This window comes from Poromitra crassiceps (genome assembly GCF_964638095.1).
Source record: "Poromitra crassiceps genome assembly, contig: HAP1_SCAFFOLD_102, whole genome shotgun sequence".
In the NCBI taxonomy this organism is placed as follows: Eukaryota; Metazoa; Chordata; class Actinopteri; order Beryciformes; family Melamphaidae; genus Poromitra; species Poromitra crassiceps.
Genome location: NW_028152240.1, coordinates 853,647 through 873,220, shown reverse-complemented (window position 1 = coordinate 873,220; position 19,574 = coordinate 853,647).

The following is a 19,574-nucleotide window of genomic DNA, read 5'->3' as shown; positions in this document are numbered from 1 at the left end:
TGGCCCAGCCCGCCATGAGGGTGGACGTCTGCACCAACCCAGCTCCTCACCAACCACCAGTGGATTCGGGTGATCATCCAGTGTTCGGTGGCCCCCACCTGCAATGAAACATGGGGAGTTGAATTGATCTGATAGGGATTACCATCCTACTCGCCAGTCCACAACTGCGGCTTCCTTACCTCAACAGCCTCCAAGATGTTACCAGTATCATGGGCTCCCACCAGTTCATTCATCCCACTCACCATGGATGCAGAAGCCAGAGGCACAACCACCTGTTACGCCCCTAGTGGCCCAACACCTGCAATGAGGCTAACCTCCCAGCCAAGTAGTCACATAATTCAGTAGTGCACCAAACAGCTTATAGCTACTCCCAGCCAGCCATGGAGCCATCCTACCCTGCCTACTACACCATCGTACGCCATTTGCCATATTTTAAAGATTTAATCAAAAATGTAATAAGGTTCCTTGACAATTGTAACTAATGTGATTACACATTTTCTGAATGTAATCTATATATTTTTTTGTAATCTGATTACGTAATCCTGATTACATGTCACGGACGTTGTCACAATGACAATGTCAAGTGAACTGAAGTGAACTAATGATGTCACGTATGCATAGACATTGTGACATCATTAGTGACATATTCAGTGGTGTCATAAATCACTGATCCTTCCCTGCTGAGGTTATGAAGTGTCACAGGACATTAGGCCATAGGAAAGGCTGCATGTCTGAAAGGTTCTTAAGAGACACATGAAGACAGATGCCGCATTCATGTGCTCCTCGGATATATCGGATTTACCGTATTTACGTGTTGTGAGCACATGAACAATGCCGTTCAATGTCGTATTTACCAGTGGGAATTTCGGAGATTTCGATGCTACACGAGTTTCCGACGTTGTGACGTTGCATGAGGATTCGGGACTACAACAATGGTGGGAAGTATGGAGTCCGTGTCACCAATTGACTGTAACAAGTTATTACAGTTATATATTTCATTATTCTGTTCATAGTAGCCATTATTTATTTTTAGTACTTGTACATTATGGCCTAGGTAGCTACCATAATGACCCACACTACTTGCTTTTAGTAAGAAAACACCAGCCACGAGAAAACAAGCGTCCATGTTTGTTGCTCTTCCCGACCAAGAGCACTTGAACGGGTCCTGTCTTAATTATCACGTCACACCTGGTAAATACGATATGTCCGAGGAGCACATGAATGCAGCAAGAGCCCTACTGGTCACCTGCCTCAATACTACTACTAAGCTACTCTTCTTGCTCATCTCTGTCCTGACAACTCTAGAATATCTGCTGTGTGGAATCTAATGGCACAAACTTTGCTATAATTAGTGGCCGGGCCAGCGAAGCGGCCCGGCCACTTATTGTATTTGCCTGTATTCTTCTTCTTCTCCCGGGAAGTTCGACTTCCCATGCATGAAAACTAACCAAACTTTGCACAAAGGTCCAGTCCCATGCCAAACGTCTTTGAGGCAAATTTGGTGCCAATAGTCCTAACAGCGGCACTACAGCAACCGTCTAAATTTTCAAACTTTGAAAATTCATAAAAAAGTCATGCATACATGCTACAGCTTTGCAACTTTCACCGAAATGTGGGCCCAAATGAGGAGAAACTTTTGTACAATGCAAGCTATGGAAGCCCATAGCTGACTCAATTCAAATGATAATTTAAACTTGAAAATGGTAATGTAATTCCTCACTAACATTATCATTTTCAACACGTGTGTGTGTTATTTCAGTAAAAATTAAAATGGAATAATCAAATTTTCATTTTCATTTTCATATACTTGTAAGGGCTTTCTATGACTACATAAGAATTAAAATGACAAGCTGTTTGACATTTAATTTTCAAAGTCCATAGCCCGCTCTACAATGGACTATATTAAAATGGTAATTTAAATTTGGTAATGAAAATGCAATCCGAAAAATGCAGCCTAATTTTCCATCTCTGCAAGCATTATTTAAGTCACAATTCAAATTAAAATGCATTTTTGTAGAAAATGTCAAATGATAATTTAAATGGTATTTGACATTTCATTTTAATTTAGTCATACTGCTTTTCAATGGACTATATGAAACTTGTAATTTAAATGTGGAAATGTAAATGCAATCCAAAAAATCCAGCCTAATTTTCCATCCCTGTAAGCATTATTTAAGTCACAATTCAAATGAAAATGCATTTGTATTTGACAGTAGCCAATGAGTGACATCCTCCTAAGTGAAGGCCCGCCTTGACGAGCGGCCTGACAGATTGCCATTTCCAATTGAGTTTTGTCAGTGATAGCGCACGAAGTGAACATGCAATACACGGGAGGCGCTGTTTTTCATTTGAATAGAGTACATTGCAAAGCATGTTCAGTCTTTGATAATGTAATGTCAAATGTCAAACATCTAATGGCAAATACAAATGCATTTTCATTTGAATTGTGACTTAAAGGACGGCTTTTCCGTGGGGGATATGAATATATATTAAATCTCACGCCCCTAAGGTTTTCGAATCCGTTGAAATTTTTGAAATTGGAGCTTCACTCCCAGAGATATCAAGCATCTCTCACATATTTTTTGGGCCAGCCGACGCGTTTCGCGTCATCTGGCCCAAGTCCGCCTTGCGGAAGTCGTGCACCTATGAACTACAACTGTTGTGAGCCATGGTCCCGCCTCTAGAGGTCCTCCACGCCCCTTCAGAGGTCTGAAGAAAAACAAAAAGGCAGCCATCTTTTTCGACCACCTAGCCTGCTGTAGCTAGGTTAGCTTTCCATAGCTCCTTGCAAAGAGACGATTTTCTCGGGAACGGAAGCACGGACAGACACGTGACTGGCGGCATTGGAAAGCTCGTCAAATTTTACATCTAGTAGTAGGTGGGTTGAAGTAACGAAATCAACGCTGAGCAATGTACCCGTTTTTACACATTTTTACAGAAAATAGTTACAACATCAGATGCGCGTAACTCCTACGAAAATGCCTTAAAATGCATGAAATTTTTTTTATGAAGACATCTCCCGACATATATACTTCAGTTTAAATTTGGTGCAATTTGGAGGCAATTGATTTTCGATTTATTTTCGATTTATTTCTTCTTCTCTCCATGTCTTCTCTCCATGTCTTCTTCTTCTTTGAGTTTTATGGCGGTTGGCAAACATATATGTGCATTACCGCCACCTACTGGAGTTTGATATCAGCCAAACGCCTGAGGGGTGGGCATGGAAACGAAGGCCACGCGAGCCCAGTGCATTGTGGGAAATGTAGTATTTCGAGTCCCCGCACCCGCACCTCCCCCCCACCACCCCCCCCCCCCCCCCCACACACACACACAGAGTGGATTTCTGGTGATATCTCAGGCTGTAAACAACCAATTTCAAAAATTTCAACGGATTTGAAAACCTTAGGGGCATGAGATTTAATATATATTCATATCCCCCACGGAAAAGCCGGCCTTTAAATAATGCTTGCAGGGATGGAAAATTAGGCTGGATTTTTTGGATTGCATTTACATTTCCACATTTAAATTACAAGTTTGATATAGTCCATTGAAAAGCAGTATGACTAAATTAAAATGAAATGTCAAATACCATTTAAATTATCATTTGACATTTTCTACAAAAATGCATTTTAATTTGAATTGTGACTTAAATAATGCTTGCAGAGATGGAAAATTAGGCTGCATTTTTCGGATTGCATTTTCATTACCAAATTTAAATTACCATTTTAATATAGTCCATTGTAGAGTGGGCTATGGACTTTGAAAATTAAATGTCAAACAGCTTGTCATTTTAATTCTTATATAGTCCCTTACAAGTATATGAAAATGAAAATGAAAATTGGATTATTCCATTTTAATTTTAATTTTTACTGAAATAACACACACATGTGTTGAAAATGATAATGTTATTGAGGAATTACATTACCATTTTCAAATTTAAATTATCATTTGAATTGAGTCAGCTATGGGCTTCCATAGCAACCTATGGCCAATTATGAAGTCTAAAGACCGCAGAACTGCAAAAACTGTAAAACTAATTAAAACCTACTCCTCCCACATTTTTTCTTCAAACGACACCAAACTTAAGCATCTGCATCGTTAGACTGTCCTACACAAAAGTATCAAACAGATTTTTGATTGGTAAAAAATTGAGCCCACAGTGCATCAAAACGTTGAATTCTGCCCCCATGTATAGCCTAATTGCCTTAAGGGCAATTAGGTTGTATTTGTGATGTCATCAGTCACTCAAGCAATTGTGATGCCATCACTGATGTCACTCGAGCAATTTTGATGTCATAATAGATCAAAGCCTTGAGACTTGCCCGGCCATGACTCAAAATAAATTATTATTATTATTTTCATAATTTTTCCCCTCCCCTGTATAACACAAGAATGAACTATGGACGAGCTATCTTGGATGTTGGTTATTGTCTAGAGGTGAAGAAAAGTTTTTTGTTTTGTTTTTTACAGATAAGCCCTAATTTGTTTGTTAGTTTGTCTGTTTGTTTGTTTTCCCCGTGATAGCCTATCTAGTCTGCCCACCAATAGTTCAATTTTCGCTTGCACATTATTGGCCAGACGGACGATATTACCTGGGCGAAATGTCTTTATTACCTGGTTCAATCAGGAGACTTGATGGATAAACAATGATTTATTACAATGAATGAATGTTACAGAATATTATGATGAGAAGGTTAGTTAGTCTTTGGAGCTTGACACCACTGGGAGATATCGAGATCGAGCTGGATCAGCTCGGGCAGCACGGCCATATATATACCCCCCAGTGGAGTCAGGATACTGGTGCTGGTGAACCTCTTGGTGACTGATGGATCAGGGATTTGGCGGAGACGGGGAGGTGGTGGGTGTGTGTCAGCCAGCAGGATGAGAGAGACTGAATGAGACACAGAAAAGCATATTTATGCACACATCAACCATGTGATAGGCTGCCTAAAGGGGAGTGCCACAATGTGATAGGCTAAAAGAGCAGGTGAGCAAAGGTGTATAAGGTGATGTGTTGCTATGCTATTGGCTTATGGGAAAGTAGGAGGCAACCACTGATTATTCAATTATCACCAGGAAGCTGACAGGTTACCAGGTGAGCAAGCAGGAGAAGTGCAGTGACTGAGGAACCGGTGAGGATCAAGATCGTCCTGTCTGAACCTTCGTTTATAAACTCCACTTCAATCAGGAGACTTGATGGATAAACAATGATTTATTACAATGAATGAATGTTACAGAATATTATGATGAGAAGGTTAGTTAGTCTTTGGAGCTTGACACCACTGGGAGATATCGAGATCGAGCTGGATCAGCTCGGGCAGCACGGCCATATATATACCCCCCAAAAGAAGGCGCAAGCCCCAGAACCCAGCATAGAACTTTATGGAAAGAAGAACTCACCGGGTGACAGGATCAGGAGACATAATCTTACCGGGATGATGAGACAGCTGAAGGATTGAACATATCAGAGTAAACAAGAATGTAAATATGATTATGGCAGTTGGAACAATTAATGAGATAATATCACCTAAGTCATAGAGAGCAGACAAATCTAATAGAGGTATTTTCATGAGGCAGCCATCTGCTGCATCTCCATTTTTTGCCATGGCTCACTAGTCTAGAGGTGAGACATGGCTCACTATAGTGAAGATGTAAGACATGGCTTACTGTAGTGTAGAGGTGAGACATGGCTCACTGTAGAGTAGAGGTGAGACATGGCTCACTGTAGTGTAGAGGTGAGACATAGCTCACTGTAGTGTAGAGGTGAAACGTGGCTCACCGTAGTGTAACGGTGAAACGTGGCTCACCGTAGTGTGGCGGTGAACGAGGCTCACCGTAGTGTAGAGGTGAAACGTGGCTCACCATAGTGTAACGGTGAAACGTGGCTCACCGTAGTGTGGAGGTGAAACGTGGCTCACCTACTTTAGTGTAGAGGTGAGACGTGGCTCACTATAGAGTAACGGTGAAACGTGGCTCACCGTAGTGTAGAGGTGAAACTTGGCTCACCGTAGTGTAAAGGTGAAATTTGGCTCACCGTATTGTAAAGGTGAAATTTGGCTCACCGAATTGTAAAGGTGAAACTTGGCTCACCGTAGTGTAAAGGTGAAACTTGGCTCACCGTAGTGTAAAGGTGAAACATGGCTCACTGTAATGCAGAGGTGAGACATGGCTCACTGTTGTGTAGAGGTGAGACATGGCTCACTGTAGTGTAGAGGTGAAACATGGCTCACTGTAGTGTAGATGTGAGACATGGCTCAATGTAGAGTAGGGGTGAAACATGGCTCACTGTAATGCAGAGGTGAAACTTGGCTCACCGAAGCGTAAAGTTGAAACTTGGCTCACTGTAGTGCAGAGGTGAGACATGGCTCACTGTAGAGTAGAGGTGAGACATGGCTCACTGTAATGCAGAGGTGAGACATGGCTCACTGTAGTGTAGAGGTGAGACATGGCTCACTGTAGTGTAGGGGTGAGACATGGCTCACTGTAATGCAGAGGTGAAACATGGCTCACTGCAGTGTAGAGGTGAGACATGGCTCACTGTAATGCAGAGGTGAAACATGGCTCACTGTAGTGCAGAGGTGAGACATGGCTCACTGAAATGCAGAGGTGAGACATGGCTCACTGTAGTGTAGAGGTGAGACATGGCTCACTGTAGTGTAGGGGTGAGACATGGCTCACTGTAATGCAGAGGTGAAACATGGCTCACTGTAGTGTAGAGGTGAGACATGGCTCACTGTAATGCAGAGGTGAAACATGGCTCACTGTAGTGCAGAGGTGAGACATGGCTCACTGAAATGCAGAGGTGAGACATGGCTCACTGTAGTGTAGAGGTGAGACATGGCTCACTGTAGTGTAGGGGTGAGACATGGCTCACTGTAATGCAGAGGTGAGACATGGCTCACTGTAGTGCAGAGGTGAGACATGGCTCACTGTAGTGTAGAGGTGAGACATGGCTCACTGTAATGCAGAGGTGAGACATGGCTCACTGTAGTGTAGAGGTGAGACATGGCTCACTGTAGTGTAGAGGTAATACATGGCTCAGTGTATATACCCCCCAAAAGAGGGCGCAAGCCCCAGAACCCAGCATAGAACTTTCTAGAAAGAAGAACTCACCGGGTGACAGGATCAGGAGACATAATCTTACCGGGATGGTATGACAGCTGAGGAATTTGAACATATCAGAGCAAGCAAGAGAATTTAATATTATTATGGCAGTTGAACGATAAATGGAGTCAGCAATGACTCTGCAGTATGAATGGAGTCAGCAATGACTCTGCAGTATGAATGGAGTCAGGCAATGACTCTGCAGTATGTATGGAGTCAGCAATGACTCTGCAGTATGTATGAGTCAGCAATGACTCTGCAGTATGAATGGAGTCAGGCAATGACTCTGCAGTATGAATGGAGTCAGGCAATGACTCTGCAGTATGAATGGAGTCAGCAATCACTCTGCAGTATGTATGGAGTCAGCAATGACTCTGCAGTATGAATGGAGTCAGCGATGACTCTGCAGTATGAATGAGTCAGCAATGACTCTGCAGTATGTATGAGTCAGCAATGACTCTGCAGTATGTAAGGAATCAGCAATGACTCTGCAGGATGAATGGAGTCAGCAATGACTCTGCAGGATGAATGGAATCAGCAATGACTCTGCAGTATGAATGGAGCCAGCAATGACTCTGCAGTATGAATGGAGTCGGCAATGACTCTGCAGTGTAAATGGAGTCAGCAGTGACTCTGCAGTATGAATGAAGTCAGCATTGACTTAAGTTGCTTAGCATGCTATGATATGAATGACAAATGCATGAATGAGTTGTTGTAACTCAGGTAGCCTGAATGGAGTCAGCATTGACTTATGAGCTTAGCATGCTATGATATGAATGACAAATGCATGAATGAGTTGTTGTAACTCAGGTAGCCTGAATGGAGTCAGCATTGACTTGGTGCTGAGGCCGCATGAGCTTAGCATGTAATGATATGAATGACAAATGCATGAATGAGTTGTTGTAACTCAGGTAGCCTGAATGGAGTCAGCATTGACTTGGTGCTGAGACCGCATGAGCTTAGCATGTAATGATATGAATGACAATGCATGAATGAGTTGTAACTCAGGTAGCCTGAATGGAGTCAGCATTGACTTGAGGTGCTGAGACCGCATGAGCTTAGCCTGGGTATTAAGACAGGACCCCCAGGCGACTCCATCCGCAAGCCCCACGCATGGGACGGAGCGGGGAGGAAGCGCATTAAGCCCCCCCGCCTCCCCCGGAAGGGGAGAGCGAATTGGACGGGCACCCGGAGATTCCGAGGTCGGATGGCGCACGGTAGCAGCGGAAAAACTATGACTGAAACGGTCACATCTTTGCTGGGGTCAACCTTTTTAAATTGGTGGGGAAAACCTTTGAAATACCTTTAAGAATAACTAGCAGTCTTGAATGAACTTGATTGCTGCTGCTTGCTGAAAGAGAAAGAACACAATTTAAGTAAGAATAAACCAGACAAACAATTTGATGTGGCATGAAATTGTTTGATATGAAAGCCATGTGATGTGGTCATGAGGCGCATGAAGGGCATGATTTGAGACATAACCGCCTTTGTTAATAATGCCTACAACTGCTTTGTTGTCGCACTGCAGTGCTATGCGTTTATGATGCCAGAACTTTCCCCATATATGACAAGCTACTGCTACAGGATAGATCTTAAACACATGCCGAATCCCGACTGCTTATCGTGGATAAACAGGTTGAGTTAAATGCTGAGAGAGCTGAAGCATGCTGATAAACATAACTAATACCAGCCACAAGATTAGCCAGCAGTGACCTGCAAGGTTGGCGTTATGAACTTCACAAACGATGAAAAAATGCAGCTGAAGCTGAATAGACAGAAAACATGCTAAACAACAAAGCTGTAGACTGCCGGAATGAATGTGCTGCTTAACAACTTTAAAGCGGCTGCTGAAAGCTGAGGACAAACGTAATTATTAGAATGCTGGAAGAAAATGCCTTTTAAATATATACTGAAAGACCAGGCACGTGTGTTTTTGGATTGCAGGTTGAAGAGAGCAATACGTTCACCCAGATGAATCGGCCTGCTTGCTGAAAAATAAGAACACAATTTAAGTAAAGAATAAACCAGAAAGACAATTTGATGTGGCATATGAGGGTTACCTAACACATGTGAATGCCTGCTGCTGAAGCTGGTTTACGAATGAATTGAGTGAAAAGAGCCTTTACAATTATGCACATCATGAAGCCATTAACATGTGAGCTTCCCAAAGTGAATTAAGCCTGCTGCTGAGCTGGCTGCAGACAAAAATATGAAGGCAAGAGACGACACTCTTTATGCTTTAAATGACTGCCCTGCTGCCATTTTGGCTTGGACCCCTCCTTGAACCGAATGGGGCAACACTAGATGATCATAGCGACATGGCAGCCACTCAGAGGTGGTCTTCTACAAGCCAAAATGGCGGATTGCTGATGTTGCCATTGAATGAAGAATTACTGACACTAAGGGAAACTAACCCCCCGGATTTCTGGCAAGACTGCATTCTGCCTCATTTGAAAAACAATGGAGGGACAGCAGCGTCTCCTCTTGACCAAAGCAGGTTTGAACCCATAGAGCACTTATGCAAGAAAATGATTAAGATAGAATAATGTTAACGGTTTGGTCTGAGATGTGCCACTGACCAAATCCTTCACACACACCACCCAAAAAACAACAACCAAACATATATTATATAGCCTAAATATATATATTTAAAAGCTGAAAAGGTTAGTTAGAAAAGTTAATGACATGATACACTGCTGAGCAAGATAGCATACCATTGCAAAATGAAATTGCAATGTGACTCACGGGGAATGAGTGAGCTGCTTGCTGAAAGGGAAGACATTAAAGTTAGAATTTGACCATACAAACGATGATGCTATGAGAATTACAGGACTCATGTCTTGCGTAGGTTTTAAGAATGAGATTGAATGATACTGAATAACCAACAATTATTCACATTGAAATGGAATTAACGTGTGCGCTTCCATCTCAAATGCTCTTCTAAAGCCACCTATTTCTGAAAATTTGGTGAAAACGACATATGCTGAACCGCTATAGGGTTACAGACAAGTGCCTGACCTTTTCTGAAAGGTAAAGCTTTGAAGTTTCTGTTCCAAGTGTCAGAATGACTCTGCGTTACTCACCCTGAGCAACACCAGCTCAAACACGATGGTTGATTCTCGCCTTGAATAAAAACACTTGAGTGTAAACAGTTAGCTGAGGTTGTTGTATTTCTTCCTAGAAACCCAAAGGAGACACAGCCACAGGCCTTACCACATCCCAACTCAAAGATGAAAATACCAAACGTGAGTAGCCTATTTAGCAGTAGTTTTTTGTGGGGAGATACCTAGCGGATTTCCAAAAAACCATTTGAAAAGCCAGATAATCTGAAATGTTGATTATGTACAAAAAACGGGTATATCTTCAGCTGTGTTGATCTGATCCGAAAAAAGACGACATGATTCGATGCGCAAGAATCAGACGATTAATTTGGTATGAAGCAAGAACAGCATTGTTCAGAATTAACCACCTAATTCATCACATTAATGACAGATGAACAGCAAAATCTAAAACGTAATGCCCGTGTTACAGTGCAATGCAAAGAAACAATGATCCACATCAGACTGCATTTAACATATGCCTTGTGAATGTTGAATCTACCACCTGACCGGAAATACGGCTCAAAGTAAAGCAATGAACTACATTTCCCAGCATGCTTGGCGCTGTTCTCTGGGTGATGACGTCACCTTCAACATTTACCCGGAAATGCAAGCTACGTGTTTTGATATGAAACTCGTGTGAAAAGTTTGGAATACCTTCTGCGTGAGGGAACTTTGCATCTGGCAAACCTGGATTAGACAAGCAAGGAGTTTGAAGGACTGCTACTGCCGACTGGATTTTCAGTGACCAGGAGGAATCTCCCTGCTTTAGTGTTGAGTAAAATGCAGAAACCATGACGGGGACAAGAGAGGCATATTATTGAATCATGCATCGCCCGAGAATTAAAGTGGCTGCAAACAGCAGCGCGACGAGCAACGCTTGATTACGTCATTGCAGACTGCAATGATTTAACAGGTAAGCCTGCCTTGGCTTGAAGCATGATAACATTTAGCAAAGCTGCACTGAGCAGAACACATTGCCTTGAATGAAGCAGCGGTGTGAAGCGACATATAGTAGTAGTATTACTACAGGATCGAACAGATCCTCAAATCGCTCATGGTGAGATGAACCAATGCAAAATACACCGACAGCCAAATATATGTAGCGAGCATACAACCTGATTTTGATGCTGAAGCAGAAAACACAGGAATGAATAAAAAGTTCTGCAGAGAACCAACAACACCAGTAATTTGCAATGTGTCAAGCGAGCAATCGCCATACAACCTGATTTTTTGTCGAAGAAGGCACTGAATGATCAAAAATGTTCTGCAGAGAGAACCACCAACACCAGTAATTTGTCGAGAATGTCGCTAGCATGTGTGTCAGCCAGCAGGATGAGAGAGACTGAATGAGACACAGAAAAGCATATTTATGCACACATCAACCATGTGATAGGCTGCCTAAAGGGGAGTGCCACAATGTGATAGGCTAAAAGAGCAGGTGAGCAAAGGTGTATAAGGTGATGTGTTGCTATGCTATTGGCTTATGGGAAAGTAGGAGGCAACCACTGATTATTCAATTATCACCAGGAAGCTGACAGGTTACCAGGTGAGCAAGCAGGAGAAGTGCAGTGACTGAGGAACCGGTGAGGATCAAGATCGTCCTGTCTGAACCTTCGTTTATAAACTCCACTTCTCATGGCCGGCTGGTTTGCCAGGCTAGGGAAGATGCAGGTGAAATGTCACTAGCCTGGCTGTGCAATGAAGGGATGGAAGCTTAGCGGCCGCATTGAAGCCATGGTCTCCCCCTGTGCGTAAATGCGCAGCGCCAGCTCACCTGATCCAGCCGATTTGATCTCTGTTACAGCCCCCGATTCGTAGCTACAAGCCGAGAATATGAACTTGTATATTTGCTACAATTAACTCATTAACAGTGTGTAACAGAATACATTCAGTGGGCAACAGAATAGCCTACATTCTGACTGTGTGTTATGGACCATCTACCAGCGGCCACAATGACAACTGGGCCAAGTTAGAGAAAGTGTGTTAAACCAGAATACGGGACTATCTGGAGAGAAAAAAAAAGTATTCACCTACGTCACGTAGGCCTACATGCATTGTTTATTTGCGCTTCAACCCATTTCATGGAAACCTGATGGAAACGCACCTAATTCGAATTTACTTTTTGCTCATTTTAAAAAGATTAGCAAAAACTAATTCGCATTTTAAGGTTCTTGGATGTACAGCTGCTCACTATCCATCCATATTCCAATTAAAACTGTCCATCGTTCCAGGCTAGCAGAGAGGGTTTTAATAGGGCAGAATAAGATGTGAATTATCTTCATACTGATAGAGAAAATTTACATCACATTAGCCTTTATTTGGACAATCACTAGTTATTAATATATTCATATACATTTCAATTTTAGTTACATATAGTTATGACACAGACATACTTCAAATTTAGATGACCTGTGTACATACACAGACAGACGTATTTAGATAACTTGTACCTTACATTTGCAGCTCCTCTCTATCGCACACTGTGCCCTGTCACCTTGCCACGGTGCTCTCTACAGGGCCAGAATAACAGATAGGTTGAGTCTACAGAGTAGCCTTCCAGTGTGCGTCAAGACATGTCATCTGATGTGTGTCCCAGTGTTGGGTGTAACTCATTACAAAAGTAACATATTACATGTAATATATTACTTTTAGCAGTAACTCAGTAATATAACTAATTACTTATAGATTTCAGTAATATTATACCAGTTACTTTGTCAAGTAACTCAAGTTACAAATTCAGTTACATTTGATTAATTCAAAGCACCGATTTAAAAAAGATACAATAATTTCCCAATCAAACTGTGTGTTTTTATGCAAATAACCACTATAGATGACAATAACAAAGGAAAATAATAACATTTAGAATTTGGGATTGTTTACACTGATTTCAAGGCAGTTGAAATTATTTTTCGGGATGGTTCCACTGCGGCGATGTCATTCTGCTGCTGCTGTTGTTTTGGTGAAAGTAATGCAAAAGTAGTGTAATAAGTAACGAGTTACTCTACACAGACAGTAATATTGTAAAGTAACTTATTACTTTCAAATGAAAGTAACTAGTAATAAGTAGTATATTACATTTTGAGAGTAACTTGCCCAACACTGGTGTGTCCTATAAGTATCTTTGAGTTTCTGTTCAATGTATGTAAGCCTGTGTATCCATCCGTGAATATACAAGAGTGCATCTCTTGGCCAAGATCTATGTTCAATACATCATATCAGACGACTTCTTCTGACTCCTGGCTCCATCATTTCATTTCAACTAGTTTCCTTCAAGTGGTTCACTGTTTACCTTTTGGCTGTGAAATTTCATTCTCTATCACGGACCATATACGGTGTCGATGATTTGATTTGACAATTCTGTCGACTGGCTTTGGCATCGGCCAATCCTGCCGTGTTCCACCCCCAAATCTGGTGGGATTCAGCGTGTTGTCGTGCTACGTGAGTGGGATCCGCGGAGTACCAGGCAGCCACCGGCTTCGTGCGGAGCGAGTGGACAATCCGATGCACCGGTGCTGCCCGCCCGCCTGGAATCTCCGAGAGACGACCCCTGACAGCCAGGGAGGCTGTCAGGCTCGGAGGCGCGCGCCATTATCGTTATAAATGTAAATAATATTCCTGGAATGCGTGTTTTAACTGTATGCCTAGAGTAGAATACAGTAAGTGACATATTATTTCTGAGCTAGATTTTCAGCCATGGAGATGATACAGATACACAGGCGTGTTGGCAGGGCTGTCGTCAAAACCACCGTAGTCCAAGTCTATTCCAAGACACAATCCAGTCGAGTTGGATTTAGTTCCAATGGAGGTCGAAGTCAAATCAAGACAGAGGCCAGATCGAGTGCTATTCAAGAGTAAAATAAGCAATAAACTGTCTTTCCAAATGTAAAAAAAAATAAAAAAATGCTAGATTTTTTTTTTATAGGACGGAAAAAGTCGACACAATGTCCAATAGTGTCCGACAAGTCAGAGTCAAATTAGGCACAAGACAAAATCCAAGATGTCAGGAAAGTGGCCTTGAGATTGGATTCAAGTACCACAGTCCTGATATAGCATTGGTTGTGTATGCTGTAGCGGCACTTCCTGTAGTCTGTTTGGAGCCCACTCACCATCACATGAGGGCGGAGGCCCCACAAACTCCAGGTAGGTGGCCAGCCGGCAGGTGAGGATGTTGTTCCCACTCAACTGGTAGCCGGGAATACATCGGTAGCGCACGATGTCACCTGAAGAGAGAGAGAGAGATGGAGGAGAGAGAGAGAGAGAATCAGAGTTACAGACAAAACAATGGCAGTGACCCAGATGATTGATGCAAGCGTGTGACAATCAGATCTGTCAAGGCAATTATGAGCTGTGATTGGTCAGATTAACTGTCTTAAACAGTCCCATTGTTTTCGTATGCACGTTTTTTAATCCGTCATCTGAAAACACAGACGGCTCCCAGCTCGCAAAAATCTATTGACTGATGCGAAAAACGCAGAAAATCGAACCTCGTCCGAAAACTTAAATGACGGACGTAATTGTCGGACTCGGTGTGTCAATGATGATTGACACAAATGAGGTCGTATTCTTTTTTCCGCCGTGCGTCAATTTCGGACGAAAACACGGACTTGGTGTGCAAAAGCTATTATGGTGATATTCTTTCCATTTGATTGCACCAGTAAGAGTCCAACAGATGTCAAATGAAAGATGAGAATCCACAAATTCCAATTAGGGATGCACCGATTGCCATTTTCTTGGCCGATTCCGATTTCCGATTTTTGAATAGTCTGACTTGCCGATACCGATTTTTGCCGATTCCGATTTTTTTTTCTAAAAACAACAATTGACAGCTTACACAAACGTTTTTGTAACTTTGTTTAAAAATTAAGATTCATAGAACAATTCTTACATCTAATGGGGATCCAAATAAACAAATAAACAATTCTTATCATTTGCATGAAGTAGGACCTTCTCACTCAAACACATCTCAAAATAAAAGTGTTCCAGGTTAGGCTACTGGACAGAGCTTTTTTGTGCAAATACAATGAATACAAATATTAAATTAAATCCAATAGCCTATATCCCACAGCTATCATGCATTTACTTTTCCAAAAGAAAACAGGTGCAACAGAACATCAAAATGATCCATGGACAAGGAGTTTATAGACTGGCTCCAGACCAGTCCTCTTGAGTAGAGGGGAAATGAGTTTATGAGTTACAGTAACGATCTTCAGTCTGAATATCAGGCGGAGTTTACACACAGTCCGAAGTTTGGTATGCGTATTTTTATCTGCCATCCGAAAAAATATCGTCACGCACAGAAAACGTTGCACACTTGTGAGTCCGATGCATTTTTATTATTATGTCCGTCGTTCTCATGTCGTTCTATTTGCAATACGAAACAAATAGTCTCTCCTGTATCCACGTCACGTTACAACATGACTTGACAGGCTGCAGGCAGCAGCGCTGATGTGGAATGGAAAAGCAGGTCGGGGAATGGTTATACTGGACACACTCGCCAAGCCGGCTGTGCGCGGTGGCGGGTTGCTGGAGCACCGCTTCCCGGGGAGAGAGAGCAGAGAGAGGGGGGCCAGTGAGGTGAAGCGAGCCGCTCTGACTGGACTCCAGCCGAGCGGGACACGGCCGCACCTCTGTCTCCACGGCTTATTTTCGACTTGCATGTGTGACAAACTGCGAGCTTTGTCTACTTCACTGACGGTGAAAAAAATCCACAACGAGGAAGGTATGCTGGCGTGTATGGTGTGGTGGCTGGGTGCCTGTCTCGGTGCTTTGGGGTGCACGCACGTCATGTGAAAATCGGCTCACAGAATCGGCTATTTAGAGTGACCGGAACAGATCACCGATCGAGGCCGATCACGTGAAAATCGGCCATTTCCGGTCACGTGCCGATCGATCGGTGCATCCCTAATTCCAATGGTATCAGTCTGATCACGCTACGCCCAAAACTCACTGAACTAGCAGCCGAAGAATAACACTTACTGGCGTGACAGGTGGCGGCAATATGGTACTTTGAAACAGGTAACACCTGCAGTTTAACTGTCAGTCATAGCCACCATTTTGACTGAAATACTGCAACAAAACAGTGCCCACCGCTTTCATAGAATTGAACACACCCCAGCTGATCCCTGTAACGTTAGTAAGCCACTCGCAACAATAAACACACTCCGATACCGAGAAAAACAACAACGAAGGTGCAAAGCCACATATAGTTCTAAGCCAAATAACCTAGCTTACTACTTTGATTACCAAATACATTTAGAAAAAGTAAATATGTAGAAATTAGTGAATCAGACACGAGATGGGAAGAGCAGCTCAAGTCTCAAGTCTCAAACGATGTCATCCGGTGATAGTTACGTCAACGCGTCGACATGTCGACTACTTCATGCGACCCCCTAGTACTGAAGCCAAAAAACTTTGAGAACCACTGGCCGAGACTAAAGCGAAGCCAAAGTGGTTTGATAAGATAAGAGAAACACATTAAAGCCCACCCTGTAACACAAGCCATAACGTGTTGATACACACCCGTCAGCAGGCCTTGGCCTGTACACTGGAACTGACACAGGGCCACACTGGCCTGACACAGGGGAAACCCACGTGTGTGTCGGTGAGAGACAAAGTTAGAGTTAACAGCGGGGGAACAGAGCCATACTGAATCCCCATTGGGGCCCCCTGGAGATGAAACGCTATAGGTCAGTGTCTCTGCCTTGGTGTTGCTGAATAATCACAAGCCAAGGAGGTATGCAAATAAACAGATAGGTAGAATTAATCTCCACTGTCTTGCAGGGAGAATGAGAGCACCTGCTCACAATCCCTCTGGCTCTCTGATAACTTTGTCATCATCATTCATTTATAGTGTTGCCCTGGAGCTCCCTGGGTAATGTAGTTTGGCTGTGAGTCAGCATTCTATACCGTTGTCTTTTGGGATGTGTAGTCAGTGTAACAGGGGCAATGTGTCCCCTGAGAGGGAAGGGTGTGTGTGTGTGTGTGTGTGTGTGTGTGTGTGTGTGTGTGTGTGTGTGTTGTGTGTGTGTGTGTTGTGTGCGTGTGTGTGTGTGTGTGTGTGTGTGTGTGGTTATTTATGTGTGTTTGTGTTTGTGTGTGTGTGTGTGTGTGTGTGTTGTGTGCGTGTGTGTGTGTGTGTGTGTGGTTATTTATGTGTGTTTGTGTTTGTGTGTGTGTGTGTGTGTGTGTGTGTGTGTGTGTGTGTGCGTGCGCGGATATGTTTGTGTGTTTATGTGTGTGTGCATGTGTTTGTGTGTGTGTGTGTGCGTGTGTGTGTGTGTGTGTGTGTGTGTGTGTGCGTGTGTGTGTGTGTGTGTGTGTACTATGCATAGAGCTTCCTGGACTATTCTGAGACGTGTTATTAACGAGAGCTGCCTGAGTCTGAAACTGAACTGGCAGTAGGATGCACTGCTTAAAATGTTATGCGTCCTCCAGACAGACTTGGACCACCATCTAACACAAAACAGTCACCATTATCTTTGTTTTTGTGTGTGTAGCCTATTTGTAAATTATTGCATTTCTACTTACCAATTTTAAATTCCTTGCTGGCCATCAGGATCTCTGCGTTAGGAATGATTGGAGGAGGCAGGCAAAACTGCAATCTGTAGGCTTTATTGAAAAGAATCCAAAATGTGAACAGAGTCAAATTATATGTAGAGCATGACATTTGGAAGTAAGATCAAGTAATCTACTTTACAGACCTTGGTAGTTGATATGAAACAGTCCGCCTTTTTCTGTGTTACTACGGAAACGTATCAGCACCTGATTGGATGTACTGCTGGGCGGGTCATTGGGCTCTCCGTCGGCGAAGACGCCCAGTTTCCTGGCCGTCTCCTGTGGGCCGTCCCTAAACGGAGAAAAAGGGTAACGCATCAACTAGATGCAACTTTGATTGGACAGTGACGATAATTCACCCTGGGGATTTTCTGTCCGCAGCCACTAGCCTACAGTAGTACTCACCCTAAATCCACCATGGAAGCACCTAGAGGCTCTGCGACGTGTATCTGTCAGAAGCCCAAACCATGCCACATGCCAGATTATATTCAAGCATCTTGCAACAGCAGAATAGCACCAAGCTGCTCTCACTTCATCATACCCAAAACAATTACCCCGGGCTGCTCTGGGTGATTATGTCGAAATCAGGTAGAGATGACAGATACGCGTGGAAAGACGATGCTGGATGGTGCTCTTTCCGCTAAGTGGCGGCCAACGGGAGTGTATCTGGAAGCTGTGGCCCAGCCTTGGCACTCCCCCGGCGTGGGCACGCCAGCCAGATTCCTGCCACCACCATTCAGCTTAAAAACCATGTGTCTTTGGCTGTCAGACTGGGCCTGGGAGATTACAAGCAGCTCTGGAAACGGCTGGCTAGGGACCGCCGCCTCACAGCACACTCTGGCCAAGCCGCCATTACGGGGCCCATTTCCTTGGCTCAGTAGTTCAATGGATAGACACACAGCGGTGGTAACTGGAAACTGGGGAACACAATACCCTCCATGTTGGCTCTGGATGAGCTTATTGGGAAGGATCAACACAGTTGGGGCTGTTTGGAAAAAGAGCCACAATAGGACAGAAAGTGGACATGTTGGACGACTTGGTGACGTAAACTCTGGGATGAGAATCATTGCAACACTATCTTACAAGCAGCTCCATCAGCATGTGGTTGTGCATTTTATTATACCATCTGCAAAAGATAGATGGCGCCCCACACCATGTGGACCTGTGGTGTGGACCGTGTCAGGTTGCCAGGTTGCCCCACACCATGTGGACCTGTGGTGTGGACCGTGTCAGGTTGCCAGGTTGGCTGACAGTCAGCTCACTGAGAGCGGGGACCTTTGGAGGGTGTCTCGGGGAGAGGGGATCAACTGGGACTGGCAGCCATCATGCATATGGCCGTGCATTACAGAGGTGATGATGAAAGGAAGCTTTGGCTCTCGACAGTCGGTCAGGCACGAAGAAATACACCTAACAAGCAAACCCCCTGATAGCAACAGAAACACATCAACACACAGCACAAACACACACACACACACAGGTCCACTGACCCACACACACAGCAGGAGAAGGAAACCTATCCCACTGTACTCCTAAGCACTGATTGGCCCTTAGACCATGACTAAAATACAACGTTATGGTAAAGTACAGGTGCCTAATTTTGCTGCTTATTATGACCTTAAGCATTTCTTCATTACTCTACATGTTACTGTTACTGTATGTATGCAATGTCATTACATGTTAGCGTTCTCTGCACTGATGTGTGTCCTAGTTGCAAATTCTCATGCAAACTTAAGGCAATATCGCTTAACTCATTTCCTTGAAGTTACACATGTATGCACATTTTCTGATTCTGTCTGATCATTATGCATCCAATTA